Source organism: Protopterus annectens, chromosome 2.part2, assembly GCF_019279795.1.
Source record: "Protopterus annectens isolate FY-2018-M chromosome 2.part2, PAN1.0, whole genome shotgun sequence".
In the NCBI taxonomy this organism is placed as follows: domain Eukaryota; kingdom Metazoa; phylum Chordata; order Ceratodontiformes; family Protopteridae; genus Protopterus; species Protopterus annectens.
In genome coordinates, this window is record NC_056730.1 from 724,637,000 (window position 1) to 724,663,230 (window position 26,231).

The window sequence follows — 26,231 nt, forward strand, 5'->3', positions numbered from 1 at the left end:
CTATCATTTTTCAAACCAGGTTTTTTACCTTTATGACCACTTTACATTCATCCATCCATTTTCTGAACTGCTTATCTTAGTGTGTGTTGTCATAGTAAATGGACCATGGCAGATCAAACTTCCTTATACCCAACAACTCCTTCCATCTCTTCCTCCTCAAAATGTCAAGTTAAGTGATGTAATCATCCAGCATGTCCTGGTTCTGTTGTGAGTCCTCCTCCCAGTAGTTTGTGGGGGGTGTTTAAGTGGCAACCTCTCTAGCTGCCCAAACCACTTTTACTTTCTCATTTCTGCCCAAAAAAGCAGTGCTTCTACTCTAACACACTCCTGGAATTCATCACTTTGACATCAAGAGCGAGTCCAGCAGCAATTCAAATGGGGCTTATTTACTCTGCTTGCATATGAAATCTCATCTTTTCAGTCACTACCAAAACTCATTACCATAGATGAGGATGGGCCTTATACTGACCACTAAACTAAGAGCTTTGCCACAGTCTAGTCCAGCTGTCATTTCACCCATGTGCTGCCCTCTACCTACAATCATGAAAAAGCTTCTCAATTACTTAAAAATTTCCACTTGAAGCCATAGCCTCCTGACTTGCAGAATGCAATCCACTCTTTTTTAGGAGAGAACCATTACCTTAAACTTAAAAATTTTAATTTGCATCCCAGCCATTTCAAACTCAACAGAAAATTATTCCAGTGCACACAGGAGATCACAGTCAGTTGAGGCCAAGACGACAATGACATATGCAAGCAGCAAAGGTGAAAGTCTTACACACCCCAACTAAGTACTCTCCAAACCTCAATAAACCTTTTGATTTCCTGTCTATATAAATCAAAAAGAGGAGAGACAAGGCCCATGTTTAGTAGAATTCTATACCTATTATGAATGTGTCTGACTTTACACATAGAATTTAGACAAAAGTGCCTGTTAATGAAGTCATGGACCAAATGCTACAAAACAGCAAACCTGAACTGAATCCCATCTTGTCACAACCCACCCACCCCACCCCACCCCCCCACAAGACATGCTGAGATGCTTGATCATATGTGTTTCCACATCCATAAAACATACGTAGACAGGATTGGCAAACTCCCATGAGCTCTCCAGTATATGTGTAACAACAAAGAGTCAATTACTGTTCCATGTCCAGGATGGAATGAATCCACAGTTCTCCACCTAAATCAGAGCTCAGCTATTAGACATCTTATTTTTAGCACATGGCATAATCTTTCCCAGGAAAATGGAGGAGTGTGATTAATTTATAAGTGGGACCTATTCTCCTTCCCCCTTTCTAAAAATGGGAATAAGCTTCCTAGTTTGGCAAGCTAAAGATAAATTTCCTACCTTCCATGCAACATTGAAAAGGTGCCTTAACTATAGCACCCCAACAGCATCCAGTACTTGTAGCATTTCTGGATGGATCTCATGCATTCCTGCAGCACTGCCACTGTGGAGACATTTAATCACTACAGTGACATATCTACAGAAATGGATCCAATCTTTGCAACTACATCTGTCACATGTATTTTTCAGAGCAAGGCATGTCTACTGGATTCTAGACTTCCTCAAAGCATTCCTTCTACCTTCCAACAATGTCCCAATTGAGGTTCGTATTTCTCCACCATTGCTGAGCACAGCCTAACTAATGACATGCCCTCGACTCCTGACTAACCAGATGGTTTGCTATGACCCCACTGAGACTGTCTGAAAGTCATTCTGCATAACTTCACCAAACATCTCCCACATCCAGATGTTCACTTTGTTGGGTGACAGAGCTGCTGACTCTCTGACCTTTCAGAACTTATTTGTCAAATCCAGAAACCCTACCCCCTCCCACATACTAACACTGCATGAAAGCCATCCTTACTAAATGTGGTGGCTTCCTTCACAGTTGGTTCCACCAGTAGGTCCTAACATTATCACCATGACAAGTCCCAACAAGCCATAATCACCTTTTGCTTGTAGATCTTTGCTACTGCTGCAACTACTGAGGTCTTGAACACAGTTTTTTGGACTCGCTGCATTTAAAATCTGTGACATGGAAAGAGTTTTTCTGGAGGTGGAAGTTGAGCTCATCCTGCAACAAACTGTCTGCTAGATATAGTGTGTTAGTGTGTTTTTACATTAAGAAGACTTGGAATGCTATTCTTGTGGCAGTAGAAAGGTAACTTGGTAGGTCTGAGTTGGAAAATACACAGGGGTTTAAAGGGAAAATTACTTTCTGTAGCTAGTCACCTTTTCAAGTTTGGCTAACCAAAGTGTGTTTTTACATTAAGAAGAATGGGACTGCAATTTTAGTGGCAGTAATAAGGTGGCCTGGTCTGCCAAGCTGGGAAACACACAGCCAGACTCGAAGCGAGATTGTTTCATCAGCCAGAGTTTTTTGGGGGGACTAAGTTGTTTGGTGTTACTCTGCACTCAAGAGCTACTTTTGCTGTGCTTTTACATTAAAAAAATTCAAGATTATCCATCTTGTGGCAAAAGGTGTTTTGCCTGGTCTTTCTGAGATGGGAAATACTCCAAGGAGTTCAAAGTGTAGTCATTTTTTGTCAGAGAGCACAGGAGTTGCTTTTCAGTTTTTTCTGTCTGCTATAAATTAGGAGCATTGTGCACTGCTGCTTACCAAACAATGGTGGTTAGTAGTGCTCTGTAAAGTATCAAATGCTTAGTTTGTAAAATTTAATTATAAAGCTAGTATTTAAGACTTTAACCTGTAACATAGAATGGCTTTGCATGAAGCTAACTTTAGGGCAGATAGTTAGTATTTTGAACAGTACTAATACCAGATCATAGCACTAACCTCTAGCTTTAACCATAGGCACCACTCATGGGACCCTTAGAAAACCAAGTCCCTAAACTATAATAACCCAACCATATTACAGGTCCTGACAACATTAATATGTAATTTCCTAATGTTGCTGATGCTAGCTTGATAGATATAGGCATTCTGAGACAATGTGGCAATTGTCTGATGTATTCAGGCAACCTTTTACTCCTTAAAGAAACTAACACAGTATGTGAGAGATGTACATACATAACTTCCTTGGAGGCAAAAATATTGCTTACAAGCAAGGTTGTAATGAACACACAAACTACATACTCCACACATTTTGCTCACCACACACATAGACCTTATTATTCTGAAGGACTTAACAGAAACTTTTCCAAACCTCAAAGACCTCCTACGCTATCAAATGGCAACAACTATCTTCAGCAATCACTAAAGCAAACACCAAAAGCAAAATCTAAAACAACGCACAAGCCTACACCCAATGATCCCCCCAAGAACAAATCCCATAAGACAAGCAAACACTTCACCTAGTACTGTTGTCACAGGGATTCTGTTGTACAACATGCAGATACCCTTATCACCAAGCTGAACAAGGAAAAGATAGCAGTTATTTGCCTAGCTGGAGATGCAATCTGCAATATCATGCATGCATTCAAGTCACTGCACCGCAGGTACCAATATGATTCTATAGTCCATATGGTTATAAATGACCTGAGATGTATCTCAATGGACTATATGAAAAGAGACATTATGGATCTCTCTGAATATGTGTCACAGACAGGTATATGCTTTGCATTGAGCAGCATTCTATCTTCACCAAGGATGATGCCATAGTATGAACACAAAATGATTGATTTTAATAACTGGCTAAGTTTCTGGTGTCAGTCCAAGGGAATCCAATATGTATCAGTATGGGAGGATATGGTTAACAGACCACATTGCTTTGCTAAGGATGGTCTGCACCTGTCCGCCTTGGACATTTGGATATTGGCTACCACTTAGAGTGTTTTTTTAGGAAGTGTCAAAATGGCAAAATCAACAACATAGCAAAAAAAAACCTGAAAGCAACCTTAAGATGTTGCTTTTCAGTGCTAATAGCCTAAACAAGAAACTCCACACTCTACAAGCTCACCTCATTCTGGAGAATGTGGGCATCTGTGTTATTACCTGGACTTGGTTTAAAGCCACAGAAAGTATGCCAGTAGTGCAAAGCTACAGTGCCTTCTACACATTTAGGCCAACAGCAAGACAGACAGAGGCTAAAGGTGGAGGTGTCTTGATCTACACTAGCAACAAATACAACTCCAGCTTGGTTAAACAATTTATTTATTTTATTTTTATTTATTTAACATTTGTTTACTGGGAAAGTCCGACTTGGAATGAGCCAATTTTCAGTGAAAGCCTGGGGAGAAACACTCCAGATGCATGTCTTTGCAACATGGGAGGAAACCAGAGCAGCTGAAGAAAACCCACATGAACACAAGGAGGACATGCAGACTCCACAGAGAAGGCACTCCAGGAATGAATCAAACTGGAGAACCTCTTGCTGTGAGGTGAAAATGCTATCGCTGCACTACTGTGCCGTCCAAACAAGATGATGTCCTGGAGTTCTTACCATGGTCTTGCTACCTACAGGTTACCCTTCATAAACCATGAAGCTCACAACTCTTATCTATACCTACTACAGGTACTGACCATTTAACCAAATACCTTATTCATGGGAGACTTTAACTACCCCTCTATAGACTGGGACACTTACACTGCCACAAACTTACAGCACAGTGTTTCCTGAATTTTATCAACACAGACATTCTGGACCAGATAGTGTGCACTCCATCCAGGGGATCAAAGATACTGGATCTAGTACTCACCAGCATGGGAGAGCATTGCACCCTCCCCTGTGTCACATCCTTATTGGTAAGGTTGGACCACAAACCTGTCTTTTTTTAAATAAAAAATCAGAAAACTTTACTAAACTCATAACAGGAACTATTCTAAAGCAAACTGCATACTATTAAATTATAGTCTGTCAATATCTCCCAACTATCAACAGGGGGCAGGTCCTAGCAGTGCTCACTATGGCCAAAACTACTGCTTCAGTGGGCCCCGATAATATCCCCATTGCCTATTAAATAGATTAAATCATGACCTAGCAGGACAACTTGATGCACTCTGCAACTACACCTTCAAAATAGGCTGCATGCCAGGCGAATGGAGGGCCGCAATGGTCACTCTTCTTTATAAGGGTGGACCATCAACTGACTCTGGAAACTACAGACCCATCAGTATGACAAGTCTAATATGCAAAGCAATGGAAAGAATTATAAAGTAAATGATCAACATGAACATTGGCAACCTGCAGACACTGGACCGCAGCCGGGTTTGGCTTTGTTAAGGGAAGGTATTACCTACTTAACCTGGTAGACATCTTTGAGAGGGTCACCAAGGTTATGGATGAGAGGAAAACAGTGCATTTTATACAATACCCTCTCAGGTATTATTGACAAAGTCTCAGAACTAGACATAAATCACTACATAACTCACTGGATTACTGGCTGGCTTACAGATAGGACCCAAGAATTCAGGATTGGTGTGACCATCTCCACCAGGGGACTGGTCACCAGTAGATTACCCCAGAACTCTGTGTTGGGCCTGCTCTGGTTTGGCATCTACTTCTTGGAAGTCAACGCCCTCTGGCTCATCAAGTTCACAGATGACTTTAAACTGGGAGCTGTCATACATTCCCTCCCTGACACCAGCATCCATCAAAAAGGTCTAACAAACAAATGCCTGGTATCAAAGCCATGGATTAAAACTCAATGCAAAGAAATGCATTATAGTGTCCTTTGGGAAATCACCCACCCAGACTAATTACTTCACTGATAAAACGCCTTTAAGAGTTGACCTAGTTGTTAGGGATCTGGGAACATATTTAGATAGTAATCTGGGCTTCGATCAACATGTAGCCAAAATAATGGGAAAATCATTCTATGTCACCCAACTCATAAGCAAGGGTATGGCATACAGATTCAAGGAAATTACAGAACCACTCTACTCAGCCCTTATCAGACCCATCATTAAGTACAATACCCTCTTTGTCATGTACCTAAGCAGGAGTTGACAACAGTTGGAGCACCCTCAAAGGTTCTTCATCAGGTGATTCCAGTGTATGGATACTCTGTGCTACACAGATTACCTTAAGGCCTTATTTCTGTAGTCAGTCTCCTACAGGTTACTGAGAAGCAATCTATTCCTGGCATATAAGGCATGCTCAGATCCAGATCCGATGGATCTTTTACAAATTTGCAAAAGAAACAGCAAAAGGAACACTAGATCTAAGAACCTGCACTCTGCCTGCAACATAAATAGAACATGCTGGAGAGACCAATATGTGTCTCAAAGGATCCCTGCTTTATGGAATAAATTCCTCATCCATGTGAAGCAGAGTTCATCCTTGACATTATTCAAATAAAACCTTGATCACTGGAAAGGAAATCAAAAGTCACTACTAGTTTGGCCTCCATGTCTCTGATGAATGGATTTTGACAGTAAGTAAATTAATCCACAACTAACATACCACCCCCACATAACCCTTAGCTACCTCCTTACTAACATAACTCACTATATAGGTCGAACTTTTTGGCCACAATTCCAAAAGGTATGTTTGGCACAAAAACAACACTTCAAATCACCAAAAGAACACCATCCCCACGGTGAAGCATGCTGATGGCAGTATCATGATTTGGGGTTGCTTTTCTTCAGCTGGACCTGGAACTGAAATATAGGTACTTGTACTTTAAAAACAAATTCAGTGCTTTTTGTTAGAGCTACAAAATATGTGTGTGTCTTTTGACATGGTAAATATACATTGAGCTATCTTTTGTATTATAGTTTAGTGTGATACAATTACTGTGACCTGTAAGTTTAAAGATATCTTTCTTTATCTCTTTAGGTCCCACTGTGTTATACTTATTTATTTAGAGATCTAGTTTTAATAATGTTTAATGGGTGAATTATTTAGGAATATTACAAGGGTAATTTATACTACTATTATATAAGTAGATATATGGTATACTATTTGTTAGATTATTTAATGTCTATGATTAAAAGAAGAGAATTATTAAACTTGTATGTAGTAATGGGGACAAGTATTAAATTGCAGAATATTAGCTAAGTTAATAGAAATTAGTAGCCCACTGACACTTTCCTTTTCTAGAAGCTCAGGCCAGATCTTTAGGAAGAAGAAGAAGCACCATCTCACTGTAAGGAAACCCAGTAAGCACCAGGCATGTTACCTTACCAGGTGTTGTCAGTGAAGCTCCTGGGGACAGCAGCACCAATGTCCCTTATATGGCTGCCCTTACTACTGCATAGGGTTGTCATGGGTGATACAGGTCTCTGAAATGGCACTGGATTAAAGGGTGATTGTCAATAACCAGTGGATTTGAGATGTGGTCATAGACAGCCATGCCTAGAGCTATGAGATGTGCCAGAGAAAGAAATCTGCATGTGAATTAAGCTGTCTCTGTAGAATATTCGAACAGTCCATATTCTGCTCATCAAAACTAGCACAGAGCCTGTTCCTCTTTCAAAGAAAGGCAAAGGGTTCTATTCCAATTTGTTTTCTCACCCCAAGGATATCCCTATCAAGGAGATAAAGACCTGAATACATAAATAAATAAATACATAAATACATACATACATACATACATACATACACACATACATACATACATACATAAACAAGCAAACAAACAAATAAATAAAACATCTCTTATGCAAATAAGTGCTGGAAGTTTTGCAGCTAGCCACAGAATGGGGCATCAAAATGACAACCGTCTACATCCTGCGAAAATGCTGTAGGGCTCCTTGAGCAGCAGCTCTTGTCCTGTCCAGGAGCTGAGGATTCAAGAATCATGTATTCATTTGTGATGAAAGTATTCTGGGAATGAGATGTCATGGATTTTGATTTGTTCACCATATAGTAATATAAAGTCCTCCCCCTCTTCTACCCAGTCCAGAAGAGCAAGATAGAGTTCATGGCATATGCATTTTCATTACTTTGGCATGGAACATTCCTGTGCCTTTTCACATAGATTAGTTCATAGATTCATAGATTAGTATTACGCTAACTGCCCTTGTGGGATATTTTAAGCCTAGCCAATTAACCCATGCAGGGATCAAACCCTGTACCTTGCATCTGTAGGGCAAATATCTTAACCATTATGCCAGCCTCCCTCTCTGATTCCACAATTAATCCCAAAATTCAGTGAAGAAGGATGAAATTCATCCTCATTGTCCTGTGTTGGTTAGTAAGGGTGTGATTTTAGGCTCTCGGGCCCTAGGCATTACAAGAAACTTCTCAGTTATAAGCTAAGGCATTACCCATCAGCTTTAATAAGTGAGTCTACCTTGGAGTCTCACATCTCATTTAGATATTTTCTTTTATAAGAACTTCTATAAGCAGCCTTGGAGTTGGTGTAAGCTGCCAGAAATCCTTCTACATAATAATAGACATACTCTGCAGAGGGAAAGAGTTCTCCATTTGGGTGTATGCTATTTCAGCTCATTTGTTACTTTTCAGTAGACTTTGCCTTATCTCATAAACCGCCATGACTTGGGTCTTAGTTATTTTATTGTCAAGGTGCAGGTTTCAAACATTTTTGCACATTATGACCTTGTGAAGGTCAAACATGTCATCCACTACTTACTAATTAAGCAATTGCTAAAAGGACTTTATATTTTTTAATTGTAAAACACTATTCAGCAGAATCCAAGTTTCCACATCATACTTATTAAGTAAATACTCTTTGGATGGAAGGTATAACATTTAGTCTAAGGATGCTGTTGTTTAACTGTACTCGACTTTCATCAAATAAATCATTGAGTATAAAGTCCCCTTTGGTATGTACGTGACAAAGCATATACAACACAGGCATTCCTCAAAAAAGAATACAAGGCTTAAATAACATGTCCTACGTGGACTGCCTCAAAGCCTTATCCTGTGCTCAGCCTACTACAGACTGCTGAGAGGTGATCTATGCCTAGCCTATAAAACATAATCTGATCCCGCTCTGATGGGCCTGTTGCACATCTTCAAAACAAATAGCATTAAGATTGTCCAAGTTAGAGACCTAAACCTTGTCTGCAAAAATAAGATATGTTGGAGGGACAGGTATTTTTCTCAGGGACTACCCCTACTCTAGAACAGTTTTCCCATCCATGTGAAGCAGAGTCCTTTCCTAACCCAATTCAAATGTAACTTGGACCAGTGGATGGGTGATTAGAAATCTTTCCCTGGTCTGGCACCTATGTCTCTAGTAGACAGAGGCAGCCTGTAAATGTTTGATCACCCATGCTCAAGCCTACATATACCCCTTAAAATAACCATAGGGTATCAACATTTGGCTGATACATATGGAAAGCATGGCTAAGCTTAATAGAACCCCTGGGTTCATTAGCCAAGTAATCATCTATGAACCTGTGACCCTATGAAGCTAAACAAGAACAGTTTAGAAGAACTACTGTTGACATGTGTTAAGTAAACACCACTTGGAGTAAAGTAAGAATAAAACTAAGTTTCATTTTCACAGTTTAAAATAGCTGCATTTTTCCTGCCTTTGAAGAAATGCTCTTCTTGGACTACTGTGGGTCTTATCTGTAAGGAGCCTTATTTAGTCTTTCATGAAAATCATTTATCCTTTAGAATAAATAATTTCCTCCAGAATGTGGTATGATAATTGTCCTTAAACCAGACCTTTTCTGTCCTTGTTTTCTTTGCTGAGTAGAATCTAAGGTGTGACTATAGGAGGTACTGCCAGCTATGGCAGGAGATGTAGGGCAATGGATGTATGACTTGTGCCAGCACAACTATCTGGAATTTTGTAAATAATTATATGTCATTTGTATATCAAACTGATTTGAACAGATGCTTATGCTGAAAATGTATTTGTGAGGTTTGCTTGTATTAAAATATGTTCATAGGTTCATAGGTTGGTACTGGGTATCTGCCCAAAGGCATATATTAGCCCAGCCACATTGTGCAGTATTCACCACCCCTTTAGTAGTTCCCTAGACCCTTGTACTAGCAGCTAGTACCCTTGGCCCCTATCTAGTAGTGCTGTTGGTGTGATCCCCGGTGTGAACTTTCTGTTACCCATCCACTCATCAAGGTTCCTCTTGAAGAGTGATAGTGAGGGGCTCTGTCTTATTTAGATCGGGACCCTGTTCCATAGTAAGGGAAGTCTCTGCAAAGGGAATCTAAAATGTATCAACAGTGCATCCTGCTGGAATGAAAATAAATGTACCTGTATTATTGTAACTTATTTAAGCAGAACACAAAAAAGCTCACACAGCAAGTCCAAATTGTATCCAAAGGCACAGGACCCGAAGCTAAAGTTGAAACACAAATTTTAATGAACCACGATACACCAATAAGTCCAAGCGCTTTCACCCAGCTCCTGCCAGGCTTTTTCAAGGAATGAATAAAAACCATAATGTCATTTCTCATTTATATAGCAAGTTAATTAATCACCTGACTAATAGATTGCATTCAATTAAATATAATTGAAATGTTTAAATTCAAACCATAAATCTGTCAGAGTGCACTCTATGCAAAACCAAACATAAATACATTAACAATTTCAAGTATTATAACAGACATAAGTTTCATAAGCAAACATTTCTGCCACAACAACTTGATCATAATTTCACACTTTCACCAACAATTACTACTTGGACCATGATTCCAGGAACAGAGATTTATTTGGCAGCTTGCACCCTCAGAGTCATTGCCATTCAGTCTTCTGTCAGGCTTAGGTTTAACATTCTGTGAATCTCATCGAACATTACCCACTGTAGAAAGCCTCTAATGCTCAATATATTATCCAAACTAAAGGGTTGCTGAAACAATTGAATTGAGGTCCTTAAGGGGTCATTTTCAATTATCCAATGGGCTTCCATTACAGGAGGTATTACACAGTGAAAACTCTAGCTGGGCTGAGTTTTTCTTGCAGTTTTTACTTATTGTCCAGTATAAAAGATTTGTACTCATATCAACTGATATCAGAGATGATATTCTACAGTGGTTGCTCCTATGTCTGGATGGCCTCTCAGTCTTGCACATGTGGAAAGGTATCCATGTAAGATGGTTAAATAAATAATTTATTAAATGCTTATATGTTGCATTTGTGTTTCCTACCAACAGGTTGCACTTGTTACAGGAGTTGAACTAAATGGTGCATTGCTGGAATCAATCTTCTAGCCTGATAAGTAAAATCACAGCTTACACAGGTAGGGAGTTCCTGCTTCCTAGAATCTGGGAATGTGCATATTTTTCATAAGCAAGGAGAGCTAGAAATGTCAAATGAATAAGTTTCTGCAATTACCTTTTGCAAAAGACCTCCTCAATAATCAGCCAGTAGTGAGAACACACATGTACACACACACACACATAGATAGATCGGTAGATGTATAGATATTATAGAATTCTCAAAATATTAAGGAATGAACCCCATCTGGCTTCATGCTCTTAAATACCATTATTTTTTAGAGTTCTCACATGTGATAGGACAAGGATCAGCTACCCTTTTTACTGAGCAGAAGTGATAACTATTATGCTTCATTCTTTGCAAATGCTTGTCAGAAGTATTCATTTGCTTGTCTTGTTTCTTGATCATCTTTTTCAGCCCACTTCCATCCATTTTGTTAACCTTCCCATTCTTACTTCACCTGTGTATGAAGCAACAGGATCTCATTAAATGCTGAACAAGCTGTTTTTCTTAGACTGTATATTTGCTTTTATGACGATCCTTTTTATTGCTTCCTACTGTTTTATATGGTATTTTTCTATGTCTTCATTTTTTTCATATTCAATAAATGCACTATGCTCCAGTAATATCTGATGTCACATCACTTGAGAACCGTATTGGTTTTCACATTCTTTTGATTTTTATGATTAACTACATACCTTTATTTATTTATTTATTTATTTATTTTATTCAGTAGATTCACATCTTCATAGACTGTTACCAGGCTAATGACCCAGGTGGCCTTTCTAAGCCTAGACAAGTTTTCCTGAAAGAGTAATTATGTCCTGCATCCAAATAGGACATTGTCTTAACTCTTTAACTTTTGTATCAGTTGGAAAAGGTGAATTAGCAAAGCAAATAAGCAAATAGATAAAGAAAATTAACACAAGATCAGGATATCAGTATTGGTAAATGCAGCAGTCAATAAATCCTTAATGGAAGGGTTATATAAGAAATATGAAATAAAATATGCAATGTACCCTCCTTTTATGAAGATAAGAAAGATCCACTGAATACTACAAGCCCATCTCTTTTTCATCCCCTTTCTAATATGCTAGTACAAGTACTGCATAAACAACTCACTGTTTATTTTAAACAAAACAATTTTTGTCAGACACTTATTATGACTTCCAGAGGGGAAAAAGGTGGGTGCATACAACACTCGCATAGATCATAAATCACATTCTTAAATTCCTGAAAAAGGAAAGCCAAAGGAGCTTCTTGCACCTCAAACAATGTGCCTGACACCATAAACCATGCCTTGAAATTCACAAAATGAATACCTTAGGAATGACTTCTCCACATTCCACTAATAAGGGATTACAAATTATCTCATCAAACATAAAATGATAAAATGGAAATGCACTCATCACACAGAGGGCTGTCTGCTTGATGTACCACAACAGTGTAGTTTGGGTTCACTCTTATAATGCTATTTAAAAACAGCATTTAGTGCCATGTGCTTGACTGTCACTGGTGCAACATGCATGTGGTAAAATTATATACTTTTCTGCCTAAATCTAAATGACAGTGCAACGTTCCTTGTAAAATGGTATTAACTGATTTAGTTAGTTAGTTAGTTAGTTAGTTAGTTAGTTAGTTAGTTAGTTAGTTAAATATATTTCCTCAGTGTTGAGTTCTTGCTCATGAACACAAGACTTAACCTAAAGACCAAAAGGCCTCATTGGAAGAGATAAGGCTACAACATCCTTCACTAAATCCAGTTGGAATAATATTGGATATAGCACTCTGTTGCAATATCTGGGGTCTCATCTCTTCCAGGATCAAGACGTGACTTAATCCAAAAATATGACTCATCTCATTAATAAACCTCAAATTATAATTTGGCTTTTTACTTCACTGCAAAGAATACTTCACTCATGAGACATAGAGTTGCTTGATCAATACAGTTACGATGGCTGTCCTCCAGAGGCATGGCTCTAAACCTGTCTAATGTAATCCAATCAACTCAAGCTACAAGATATTTATAATCACACATCCAGATTTGCAACTGGGCTCCTGTGTGACAAAGGGGGATACTGCCAGCACAGCTATCTGGAATCTTGTAAATAATTATATGTCATTTGTGAATATCAACATGATTTATATACAATACTTGTATTACAAATGTATTAGAACTGTATGTCATGTGTTTATCAAACTGCTAGTAGAGAAGTGTGTGTTTTAAAGGTTTTTGCAAAGTGCTGTTTGAAATGTAACCACAGTGTGCCCTACTGGAATAGAACAGAAATATATATGCACTATTGTAACTGTTTAAATTTATATATTTCAACAGTGGAAACTGCAATACAGGAGGTTAACTTCAGAAAATAGATTAAATTAAATGACGTTATGGCTATGCAGTAAAAGATGGTATATTTCAGTTTTCAATGAGCTAGAGACATAATGTCTGTACTAGGGAGCTTTTTGTATTGTCTTTAGGGTGAAATAATTACTAGTCTTGAAATGTGGAGGAATGTAATTGTTTTATGACTTCCAGCATCTGCCAAAGATCTGATCTATGTATTTTCACAGGTAGATACTAAATACTGCCAGATTCCAGCAATGGGGGGTTTACTGGGACAGAGTCAGATAACAAGAACCAATGTCATTCTGCAAGCTATTCCAGCAGTAATATTTGAGATATTAATTTAAAAAGTCTCTTAGAGAGAAGAGGCATTCTGTATTTTGTCTTGAATCTGACAAGAACCATTCACCACATATCCTTGCTCTATATGAAGTAAGTTTCTAGGGTATAGTAATTCTCTGAGATTCAGTCAGGAACATAGTGAAGCTTAGTTTAGAGATTTTTCTTTATTTATTTGAGACACTCCCACAATGTTGTTTTAAATATTTCCTGTGATTTTGAACTCTGATGTCACTGAGAATATATACTGAGTATGTTCTTTTATTATTTATTATTAAATATATTTAAACCTTTCATTGTGGCTGATCTGTCTAGAGATATTTATGTTTTGAGAGTACTTGCATATTTATTTGGTGGCATTGTGTGGGCTACTCCTAACATCCTTGCTCTTGGTCAAGCTACCATTTGTATTATTATTAATATTATGCAGTAAGATTGGACACCCTTTGTTAAGGGCCTTAAAGTAGCTGATAAGGAGTTGACTGGTGGCAGTGGTAACTACCTTATAGTCTGGGCAGAAAGGGGCATAGCTAGTAAAATTGTGCCAGCCTCTCTCAGGTGTGTGTGTGTGTGTGTGTGTGTGTGTGTGTGTGTGTGTGTGTGTGTGTGTGTGTGTGTGTAAATCAAACCTCAAAGAGTGTGTGTGTGTCAGCTACTTGGGCAGGGACACAAAGCATTGATTGGACATAGAGGGTGTTGGTAGGTCTTAGCTTGGTCACTCAGCTGAGATCTCAACTCTATAGCTGTGCCAGTGGGGAGTCTTACTGGGGATCTGGAAAAGAGGGAGAAACCAGCCCTGGACTGACTGTGGTGTCTATGTGCTCTTAAAGGAAATTGCACTTGATGCAGAGAACTGCATTTAGAAATACTCTGTGTGTACCTGTTATCCTCTCAGTGTACATCCTCCACTGTTGCCAGTGATTAGGATTGAGGCTCCTTGATTACTGGTCCAGTGGCGGGTCATCACACCCTGTATTTCTCCCTGAATTGTACTTTTTGTATTATTAGGAAGGATAAACTTACAAGCAACACTGTCATCTGTAGGAGTGTATATTACTGTACAACAAATGCAACAATCAAAGCAACATAATAACCATATTCTCATCCCATAGACAACGTTATAGAATAATGTTTTCAGATTTCTTGCAACTAAATGTCCATGCCAAGTAGGCATGTTAACAGTGGCTATATTTTCATCACTGCCAAAACCAGGAAATAGATTGTATATCCTATCCACATTGGTTGCATAAATGATGGCACAATCTGTCTTTACAGCAACAAATCACAACTGTAGAGAAGTTGGACAAAGCTAAAACAAATGTATTTATTTGTTTATTCATTAATGTATTTGCTGCTATTCATAAAACATGTAATTGTAAAACTTGTACCATACAGAATGCATAAAATGCAACATTACTGAGTGTAAAATTATCTTCAAGGGAAAGTAAGCAACATTGCTGAAATTGAATCTAAATGTGCAAGCATGTGAAATATTTAAATGCATTACCTTGTTTGGTCACCTGCTTGCTAGACTCATCCTCACTCCACTCTTCCAGAGCTGAAATACTCAGAGAATAAGAAAAACATCATCCACTTGTAAATTCAAACAGAAAGACCTATCTTGTGATTGTTTAAGTACAGTCAGAAAACAACTGCCTAGAGAGCTATCCTATAGTTCTGGACTGTGTAGATGAATTACATTAATGTAGAAAGCTCAAACTGTATTTTATTTTGCTCATAGGTTCATAGGTTCGTAGGAGGTTACTAGGCTAATGGCCCTATTGCCTTTACAAGCCTAGCCATGTTATACCCATGTTCCCTAACTGAACTTGGTTAGATAGTTGTTATTCTCAGAGCGAATCTGTGATCAGCTCTGACTGTCCTGTCCATGAGGGACATAGCTGCACCACCAGGGTGAATTTATGGTCTCCCGTCCAATTGTCTAGGTTGTGCTTGAATAGGGTCATTGAGGAGCTCCGTGTCATGTGAATTGGGAGTTTATTCCAAAGGAGCCCCAATCTCTGGGAGATATAGCTGTCTCTCCAGCATATTCGGTTAATGTCACAGGCTAGGTTGAGATCCATGGAGTGAGTGAGTCTTGTCCCATTTAATTTGCGGATGTGCAGCATTTCCATTAGGGCAGGGTCAGTGACTGCTCTGTAAGCCAGGCACAAGTTGCCTCTCAGCAGCCTATAGGATACAATGTACAGTGACAGGGCTTTCAGTCATAATTATGTCACATATGTTTGTACTTCGAAATCAGAGGTAAAAAGAAATTAAATATATCTATTCAGCTACTTGTGGAGCTGTTAGGTAGAATTCTTCATAATGCCATCTCTCTTTTTAAATGTATTCATTTTGTGTTTTCTTGTGTAAGTTTAAAATTGCTTATATATTTAATTTTTTTTTTCAATAATAATTCTTTATTACTTTTACAATTGTTCATACACATATTTAAGCATGATATACACAGGTAGTTTCCAAGCAATACTACAAAAAAACAATCCTACAACATATGTACACTATACACATGAATGCTTTCATTTTAACACAAGAAAAGACATCTGAAGAGTCTAGACAATAGGTATTATATCTTATAATAATTTGATTACTATTAAAGTTTACTTTATAGTATTAATATCCAAGGGTTATCCTGGGTTCCACACATTAAGCCAATATAATGTTAAAAATTTGTTCCCAGATCTTCCGATTATTTATATGTTTGGTATGATCAGTGATTAGTAATTTGTGGGCTACTATGTGTTTTATGGCTAGATTCTTAAAGCTGTCCCATGAAGTTTGCGATGGATTCAACCAATTAGTTGCTATATAGGGTTTCATTAACAAAAAGATATTCATAAGTATGGTCAATTGGGATCTAGTTAGATCATTTGGGGGAATATGTAATATAGTAAATTCCCAGGAAAGCGTGGAAGTTTGATAACCCACCTTCTGCAGTTGTAGTTTCAAGGAATTCCATAGTTTATATATACACTTACAGCTCCAGAACATATGAAGGAGATCTGCAGTTTTACAGTATGGGCATTTAGGAGAATTTTTAGAGTTAAATTTATGCAAGCTAAGACTCGCATAATAAGAGTTATTGAGTATTATAAGTTGAGTAAAAGTTAACTTTTGGAGGGAAATTGATTTAATAGTTAAGTTGATTGCTTTTAATATTTTACTATTTTCAATCAAGGATATTTTTTCTTTCCAATAATTTGATAAAAGGACTTGATCTTGATATTTAATTTCTTTTATTAGTTTATATGCAGATGTTATATACTTATTATCTGGTAGGAGGGCTTGCCATAAATTTGTACATTTTGTTAAATCCTCATCATTAATTTTTAAATCTTTAAAGTAACTTATAGATAAATATTTGATCTGTCTCAATATTATTAAGTATGATTTTGGAAGGTTCCATTCCTGTCTTACTTCATGAGCCGAATATTTCAAATAAGGGTATATATCCTATAACGTTAAATTAATAATAAGTGGGAAATTTTTTAGGTCTATTAATTGATTATTGATTCTCAGGTTTGGATACTATAAAAGGTTGTAGGATCATAAGGTGTTGGGTAAGATTTAATGAAGTGAAGAGATTTTGTAATAATGTGATATATATTTTAATATGGTCCATTAAAGCCAGTGATTTAAACGTATCTTTCCTTAGAAAAGGCAATAATTTAGGATTAATTTTTAGACTCTCTACATGTTTATGATTCAATCTTAACCAGTTCGGGGACCAATTCTTGCTATGTGTATCATAAATAGCAATTCTTAAAATTCTACTGGCATTTATAATTAAGAAATATTTTTTGAAATTGGGTAATTCTAAACCCCCTCTGCCTTTTGGGGTCATCAATTTATTGTATGAAATTCTAGTTTTCCTTGGTGCTCATATAAATTTAGCAGATTCCTTGTGGATTTGTTTGAAGAACTTCTTTGGGATTAAAGCCTGAGCAGATCTGAAGATATATAATAATCTGGGTAATACGCTCATTTTAATAATTGAAACCTTTGCTAATGGTGCTAATTTTAGTTTATTCCATCTCCTTAGGTCAGATAAAATGTGATCTCAAATTAATTTGACATTATTAATATAAAAGTCCTTATTATCTGTGGAAAATGTGATACCAAGATAATTAATCTTTTCTTCCGATTTTACTTGCCCTACTAATGGTAAAAGCGAAAAGGGTTTCGGAGTTTTTAATGGAAATATCTTGTTTTTTTTAAGGTTTATTTTATAGTTAGATATTACTGCAAAGTTTTTGACAGCTGTTAATAATTTCTTGGTATCTGTAACTGGTGTTATACTATATACGTTAAGATCATCTGCAAAAGCTGCCATAGAAATCTTGGTACCATAAAGTATTGGGGTGTTATGATATACATTTTTAATATGTAAAAATAAAGGTTCCAAATATAAATTAAATAATAAAGGGGATAGAGGACAGCCTTGCCGGGTTCCATTTTTAATTTGTATTCTTTTGAAGAAAATCTTGTTGATATATAAGGTAGTGTATGGATTATTGTATAATATTTGTAATGTCCTGATGAATTCTTGTGGTATGTTAAAAAAATGGTAAAATATGAAATAAAAATTTTATGTTCATTCTATCAAAGGCTTTTTGTGCATCAATAATGAGTGCATACAAATTTAAATTCTTTTGACTGGCATAAGAAATTAATATATGCAGAGTTAAATTATTGTCACTAGTTTGCCTAGAAGTTAAAAAACCCGTTTGTTCATTTGAAATTATTAAATTCATTATTTTCTTCAGTCTATTAGCTAAAATAGTAGTCATAATTTTAGTATCAACATTTAAGAGTGAAATAGGTCTATAATTATCCGGGTTTTGGTAATCTGAATTTTCCTTGAGTATTAAAATAGTTTTGGATGCATTAAAATGAGGGTCATTGATTTTATTGCTAATAACATAGTTAAAAGTATATGACAGTATTTCAACAATCGTACCACTAAATGTTTTGTAAAACTTAGGAGTAAGACCATCTGGGCCCGGCGCTTTGTGTGATTTCAGCTTATTGATTGTTGTTGTTATTTCTTCAGTGGAAATTGGTTTGATTAAATCTTTTTGCAAATTGTCATCTAATTTCAGAAAATTAATTTTTTGAATAAAATCATTGTTAGTCTCATTTATACGTGACTCATCTAACTCACCATAAATATGAGAGTAAATCAGTTGAAAGGTATTGATAATATCTTCAGATTTCATATAAATGTTGTCCTTGTAGAGTATTTCTGTAATTTGAGAGGGTGATTTAGATTGGTTAATAATTCTAGCTAAAGCCCTTGATGGAGTTTGAATATGATTAGCATATCTTGCAAGCATTTTGGTTTCATGAAATGCTAATCTATTATTTTGGCTCAGAAAAAGATCTTTCTGACATTTAAATAATTCCGTTTCTGTTTGTGTGTTATGATTTTGCCTTAATTCCTGATCTAACGATTTAATTTTAACCTCTAAGATTTGTTCTTCTTTGAGCTGAATTTTTTTTTTATAATAAGAGGCTTTTTGAAGGAAAACCCCCCTTACTTGAGCTTTAGTTGCCGCCCATTCAATATCAGGTATGTGTTATTGTTTGACTAATCTAACCAGTGAGGAATTTAGAATTTCTTGAATTTCCTTATTTATTTCTTTTTTATTTAACAAGTTTGGATTTAAGGACCAATTATAACTCCTGTGTATTCGACTATTTCTAAGGTCTTTAGCAAAACTTAATGAAATTTTAGAATGATCTGATAAATAGCGAGCATGTATAGATACTACGGGATCATAATTAATCAATGTTTCCGAAATTAAAAAAAAGTCTATTCTAGACCACATTTTGTGACAAGTTGAGTAAAATGTAAAACTATTTGTGTTAAAAAGATTGTTTACATATTTAAAAGGATCATATAATTTAAAGTCATATTTGAGCTCACTTAATGTTGATACTACTTGATTATTAAATGACCTTTGTGGGCTTGATTTATCCAACTTAGGGTTCTGATAAGCATTCCAGTCTCCCCCTATAATTATATAATGACTAGTATATTTATTTAAAATAGGATAAAGTGATGCTAAGAATGCCTGTTGATTCTTACATGGTGCATATATGTTGAGAAGTATGATGGGTTTATCATAAAGAGTAGAAGAGAGAATCACATAGCACCACCTTCCTTCTTTATCCATTTTAGAATCTAAAATTTTATCTTGATATTGATTTTTTTAATTATTGCAACTCCCGCACTATTAGTTTTACCTTCCTAGGCAATAATTTCTGTTATCCATTTTTTCTTCTTTATTTCAGTCCATTGGTCATTGGTCAAATGAGTTTCCTGAAGTAATATAAAAGATGCCTTAGCCTGAAGAAATAAATGAAGCAACAATTTCCTCTTTTTCAAGTTCTGGAGCCCCTTAATATTCCATGAATCTATTACCCACATTCCAATAAATTTCTTTTATGTTGGTATTCTAGAACTCGTAAATAGTATATTAAAAGCAATTGAGTGTTAAACAGATATATTTTATGAAAGCATTCTTGAGATCCCGTCCCATACCAGTGCCTACCCACTATACCCCTGGACCAGGAATAGTATAGGTCTTTAACAAAGTTAAAAATTTAAAAAATTAGTGGTATTAACAGGTAAATATTATAGAACTTTACATATAAAAAGAATACAACATGGAATGGACCTATACACAGAACAACTATGTCTACAAAGCCTAATCTACCCATTCCCTTTAAAACACCACTATTCCTCTACACCTCTTGTCATTACAGTTAAAATAAGAGAGAGACAGAGCAAAACTGAACAACAAGATATACAATTATTGTCCTTTGCCTCCATAGGAACACCCTCATTTTTCTAACAATAATACTTGGGACATTATTTAAACATTTGTTCTCAGATAAATGAAACCATGGTGTTCCTGAAATAACTAATGAGTTTGTTTTACCTTTATTTATATGTGTACCTACACTTCAGCCAAGAAACCAGATTGAGACATTAACATCAGATATTTAACACTAAACAACTTATTTCACATTGGGAAAAACTTTCTACCACCTGTAAAAAAAAATCTTAACAATTTTAGTAAATCTGAACTAGAGCAAATAGACAAACATTTAAATATTTAGTCAGATAGGCTGAGTGGTCCTGACAGTTACCCTAAACCTGAATAAATAACAATTCAGAAGGTTTTTTTAAACTTAATATCAACTATACGTATGAAACATTTAATCAAATATCTATATGCCTGTTTTAACATCTAGCAATTTTAAGTTTACCCTTATACTTTTATCTACTAATAAGGTAGAAATGTTACCACAGAGAATTCCCAAACATCTCAAAATATAAGCCTACTATTAAGTAGTACATTTAAGATATATTCCTATAACAAGGTTAATAGCAAGGATTATATATAAGGGAGATTAAACCTATATATGTAAAATATATATGTATACTGGTTAAAATAAAATATGTGATAACACCTTGGTAGATTAATATGATTAGTTCCCTAACCCCTCATTACTAAAAGTCTTGCAATCTCAGATCTGTTTTATATGTATAGTTATCTCATTTGTATGTTTGAACAAGTTATGTATTTAACTTGGTGTTTACTAAACATTGGGAGTAATAATGGGCTACTGTTGTGTGTATTAAGGTAATACCAGTACTAAAGATGTTTATTATAAATAATTTTCACATTTTAACAGTCCTGGAGCCTCTTCGTTGAATTTGCGACACTCCAGAGTGACTGACAGCTTCACAAAGGGGGACCCTTTATCCCGACGGACTTCCGGAAGTGCCACATCAATAATATGCCCTCTGAAGCAGCAAAACCATTTTGGCTCCATTCATGGGACATTTCGACATCGTGGAGGCAGTAAAACTTCGGAAATGCCACAGCGCGAGTAAATAACACCAAAAGAAGATCGTACCTGTTGTAAAAAATGGCCTAGAGCAATAAAAGGACAAACAAAGCAAAGATAAGACCTCAACATGCAGTACAATGTGGATCTGACCTCGGATGCCCTGCCAGGCCCATCGGAAGTTCACTCTAGGTCTCTGAAGCAGGTAAGCTTTTAAAAATCACCAGAAAAGTAGTTTTTGCTTCTTTTTTTGTTGTAACTGAATGTCTAGTCCCATTTAATGTAAATATTAATGTATTTGGGTATTTCATTTGGAATTTTATTTGTTTTTCAATAAGAAACTTGCAATAGGGAGATAATAGCTGTCTGGCTTGCCTAATCTGCAAAGGCAGGTCCTGAGCCAAAGAAATTCTGTTGTTTTGCCACATAATAGAGCCCCCATTTTTTTAACAGTTAGTAATATCTTATTGACATCTTGAAAGTTAAGAATTTTAGCATAAACAGGTCCTGGTATGTTAGAAGCTTGTGATTCCCTCAGGGCTCTGTGGGCTCGCTCTATTGTTATTTGTTGGCAGTTACCGAGTTACTGAATAATGCTGTGAATATTTGCATGACTGATGGAATTAAATCATTGTATTGTACAGATTCCGGTATTCCTCTGATGATTATATTGTTTCTCCTAGACCTCGCCTTTAGGTCAATGATTTTAGCTTGCATAGAATGAATGTCCTGCTCATCATGTGCTTCAGATTTTTTGGCTAGCAGTGCTATTTTATCTTCATTCTCAGTAATTTTTGCATCATTTTTATCCATTCTTTCCAGAATTTGACTGCAAGAAATTCCAAATGATTGCACTTGATTAGATAGTTCTTTTATCGCTTCTTGCATGGGAAGTAGAGCTGTTTTAATATCCTCCATGTTTGCCATTTGCTCCGGTTTATTTTTATTCCCTGGTTTTAAATGCTCCTGTTAATTTGTGATTTTCTGTCTTTTTGAATTAAATCTTTCTCCGGTGAAAGAAATACAGAAAGTTTAGTTTTTGAAGTTGTTGTGTCCATATGTTTTCCTTCTTTCGACATCATAGATCAACAAAGAAACTTGATGTAAGATCAGTGTAGATAGGCCAATATTCCTGAGCACAGGGTTCATTTGTTTGAGACTCTCTTCAGAGTCAAATGATCTGTTATAATCCTGTCTGATTAGTTCGTTTTTCAGTTCCGGTCACCACCTGTGTGATACTTGGTTGAAGTTATAGTTGTTTTTCCTTAGATTTACTGTAAAAAAGAACGTTATATATATCCTCAGGGTTAGATTTTCCACTGATTGTATGGAGAGCTGTAGATTAGTAGTGTTCACAGAACGGCAGCCATCTTTGAACCTTATATATTTAATTTTATTTAGTATGTTCCTTAATGTTATGCTTTTCATGTAAATAGTTTTATTATTAAATTTTAAGTGTCTGTGGCTGTGATTTATTTACTATAACCTTAAACATTATGCACATTGTAACAATACAGAAAAATATGTTGGCTTTTACCTTTCAAAAAGTTATTCTCAAGCTGCTGATAGAAAATACATATGAACAGTTGGGTTACTTCAAGAATAAACTGTTTGTTCCACATGCTAGAATGGTTTACTTACCTGAGAAGAATATTACCATATAGTTTAGAAAGGAGGAATTCATAGTGAAGAAATAAACCAGTCCTAGAAAATACTGTGTGTGTGTGTGTGTGTGTGTGTGTGTGTGTGTGTGTGTGTGTGTGTGTCTGTGTATGTTCAGAATTATCTTGTTCATGGTTCAGGTAATGATGGTAAGATTTCAGAGGAAGGTACTGGGCTCAAGCTGAAGTGAGTGAAATCCAGGAGAAAGAATGATTATGACTCTAATCTATAGCAATGCAGTGCAAAGTTTATCTGGATACGGCAGGTGTTAGTACCTGAGACATATGCTCTTTAGGCCAATCTCTCAATATATTATTTGGTGCCAGCAATGGGGATTTGAAGCCTGCAACATCACAAATAAATTGGTACCAGAAGTGTGAATTGTGAAAAGGTAGCCCCTATCTCATCTACAACGGCAAAAAAGTGGTGCACATCATAAAGAACAGAACTGGAATAAATATATCATAATACAACCAAATTTGTTTTAGGATGTCCCGGGGGGGTTCCACACTGCATCCTTCTAAACTCATGTAAAAGGACTTCTGTTAAACAATTATCTACTAATCAATCTCCAAAAATGTCTTCACACTAAAAATATGAAACAGCTTTTCCTCTTAAAAACTAAATTCAACCAACATCCTAATTATAAACTGCTAGATGTCACGATACCTGTATAAATGCATTGATTATAATTTCACTAAGTTAAATTTGAAATAAACTCTCCTGCACAGTGCATAGATCAAGTTCTTCAACAAGTAGTTGGGCATACCCTAGTACAGACACTATTCAGTGTAATTGCTATGTATATGTCTTAGCTTTACATATTTTCTAATAGAATGTGTCATATATTACAAGTATGGCTGTAATATTATCAAATATAAAATGTATTATAACTTCGTACACTATATATACAATAACAATTGTTGTGCAAATACATTACTGCCTTCTCCAATAGCACACCTTCTACAATGTCTGCATTCATTACTTACATTGAGTAATAGGTCAATGATCTTTTTACAGTGTGTTTTAACATAATATGCATTATTTGTTTACATATTTCAGCTATACTTTTTTGCACTTTTCTAATTTTTATATCTCATATGTTTGTATAGCAGCACTGTAAGTAATGTAAACTGTAATCTTATCTAAATGTTAAAAGAATTACTCGATTGTTATGGAGAGTAATATTTATAAGCAACCTTTGCACTATAATCTAAACTGGCCTTAGGCCAATTAGACCTATTTGGTGCAACAGGGCCACCACACTCTGTCAAGGACACCAACACAAGACTATGCAGGCTTAAAGTGAAAGACATTTGCCTACTGGTAGTCTTGCTCTCTAGTAGTTACAGGTTTCATTAGTGGAGAAGCCAGCATTTCCCAATATGCACTGCAGTACTGGCTAGCCAGTATTTGTAGGAACTGCACAGCTCTTGTATGGTTGACAATACTGGCTGCTCATTGTTTCATAGTTGTCAGTTGCTGTTGCCAAGTACTCATCTGGGTTTTCAAATCAAAACTGGTTTGACTAACCATCTAGTTTTGTGTACCCCACAAAACTAGATGGTTAGTTTTGTGGGGAACAGACATAATTTTAATACTGATGGAAAGGTACTATGTTTTCTCGTGCTTATTTGATGAGATAGGGTTTATGATTCACTATGAATGCATTTTGAAGAAATAACTAGATTAGTCAGTCTCAGACATAAAAACAAGCACTAACAAACATAAAAAACTGAGATGTGAGGTAACTTTTGATCATGAAAACTTGTGATGGAATGTTATCAGTTCAACAGTGCAGCAGAGAAATGCTTGTTTAGGCAACAAGTAGGAGCAAAATAAACCTACAGAAGGAAAGCACAGGGTATGTGTTCTGTGTCATGGGAGGCAGAGATAGATACAGAAAGGAGTAACTTGGCTAAAAGTGAAAAAACAGTAACACAACTAGTTAGACATAAATATAGTGCAGCCATATATCTCAGTTTCAGAGTTGCATATAAAATAGGGGACATGTAACAGTATAAAGTTTAAAAATGGTTCAAATAGACTGGGGAGGAGTTTTTCAGAGCAGTGTATTAGAGGAAACTGAACAATTGAGTGGGTTTCCATAAGGCATTCTAATTTCCTCCCAACTGCCAAAAAAATATATTTAATAACTGTTCTAAATTATCCCAGCATGTATTCCTTACCTTTATTTTTATGGTCTGGAATATGGTTGGAAATATTTGCATGTATTAGTCCACTTGCCCAGTTTAACAAATAATTAAAAAATAAACATACATTTTTAGAAATAGTTAGAAATGGGGTGGTGAATGACTAATGGCATTACTAGAGAGAGACCTGAGATCATTACTGTTATTATTATGGCTATTATTATCGTTGAACAATCTGAGGAAGTCCAACAGTTTTATGTGATTTGGCTGTAACAGGGTATGAAAATTAAATGCATAAGGAACACCAATTATTCAGAGCAAGTGTAGGAGATGGTTGGAAGTCCATGAAGGAAGAAAAGGGTAATATGAGATGAGAGAAATCTTTTCTGCTCTTTTTTGATCCCCTATTCTTTCCACAGCCATTATTGCATTCCCACTGGATCATCTGTCCTTCTAGTTATCCAAAGACATTTGGAATGAGATCCAGTAGCTGGGGACTGTGATAATTCACAAGACTTTATTTTATGCAGTATGGTATTATCTGAAGAAATAACTGCCAATGAAACAAAGACTGCACACTTCAAGTTTAATAACAAAGACAAGTCCAGGTAAAGTGCTTTTCGTTGAGCTCAATGGCCAGACTTCATCAGACAAATCAACATTTTAAAAGAAGACTTTTATAGTAGTAAACAGACCTCCTTTCTTCAACAATTAATTAATTAAGACATTTTGAAACATTTTAAATCATTTTAAATCATTAATAGAAACAACCACACCC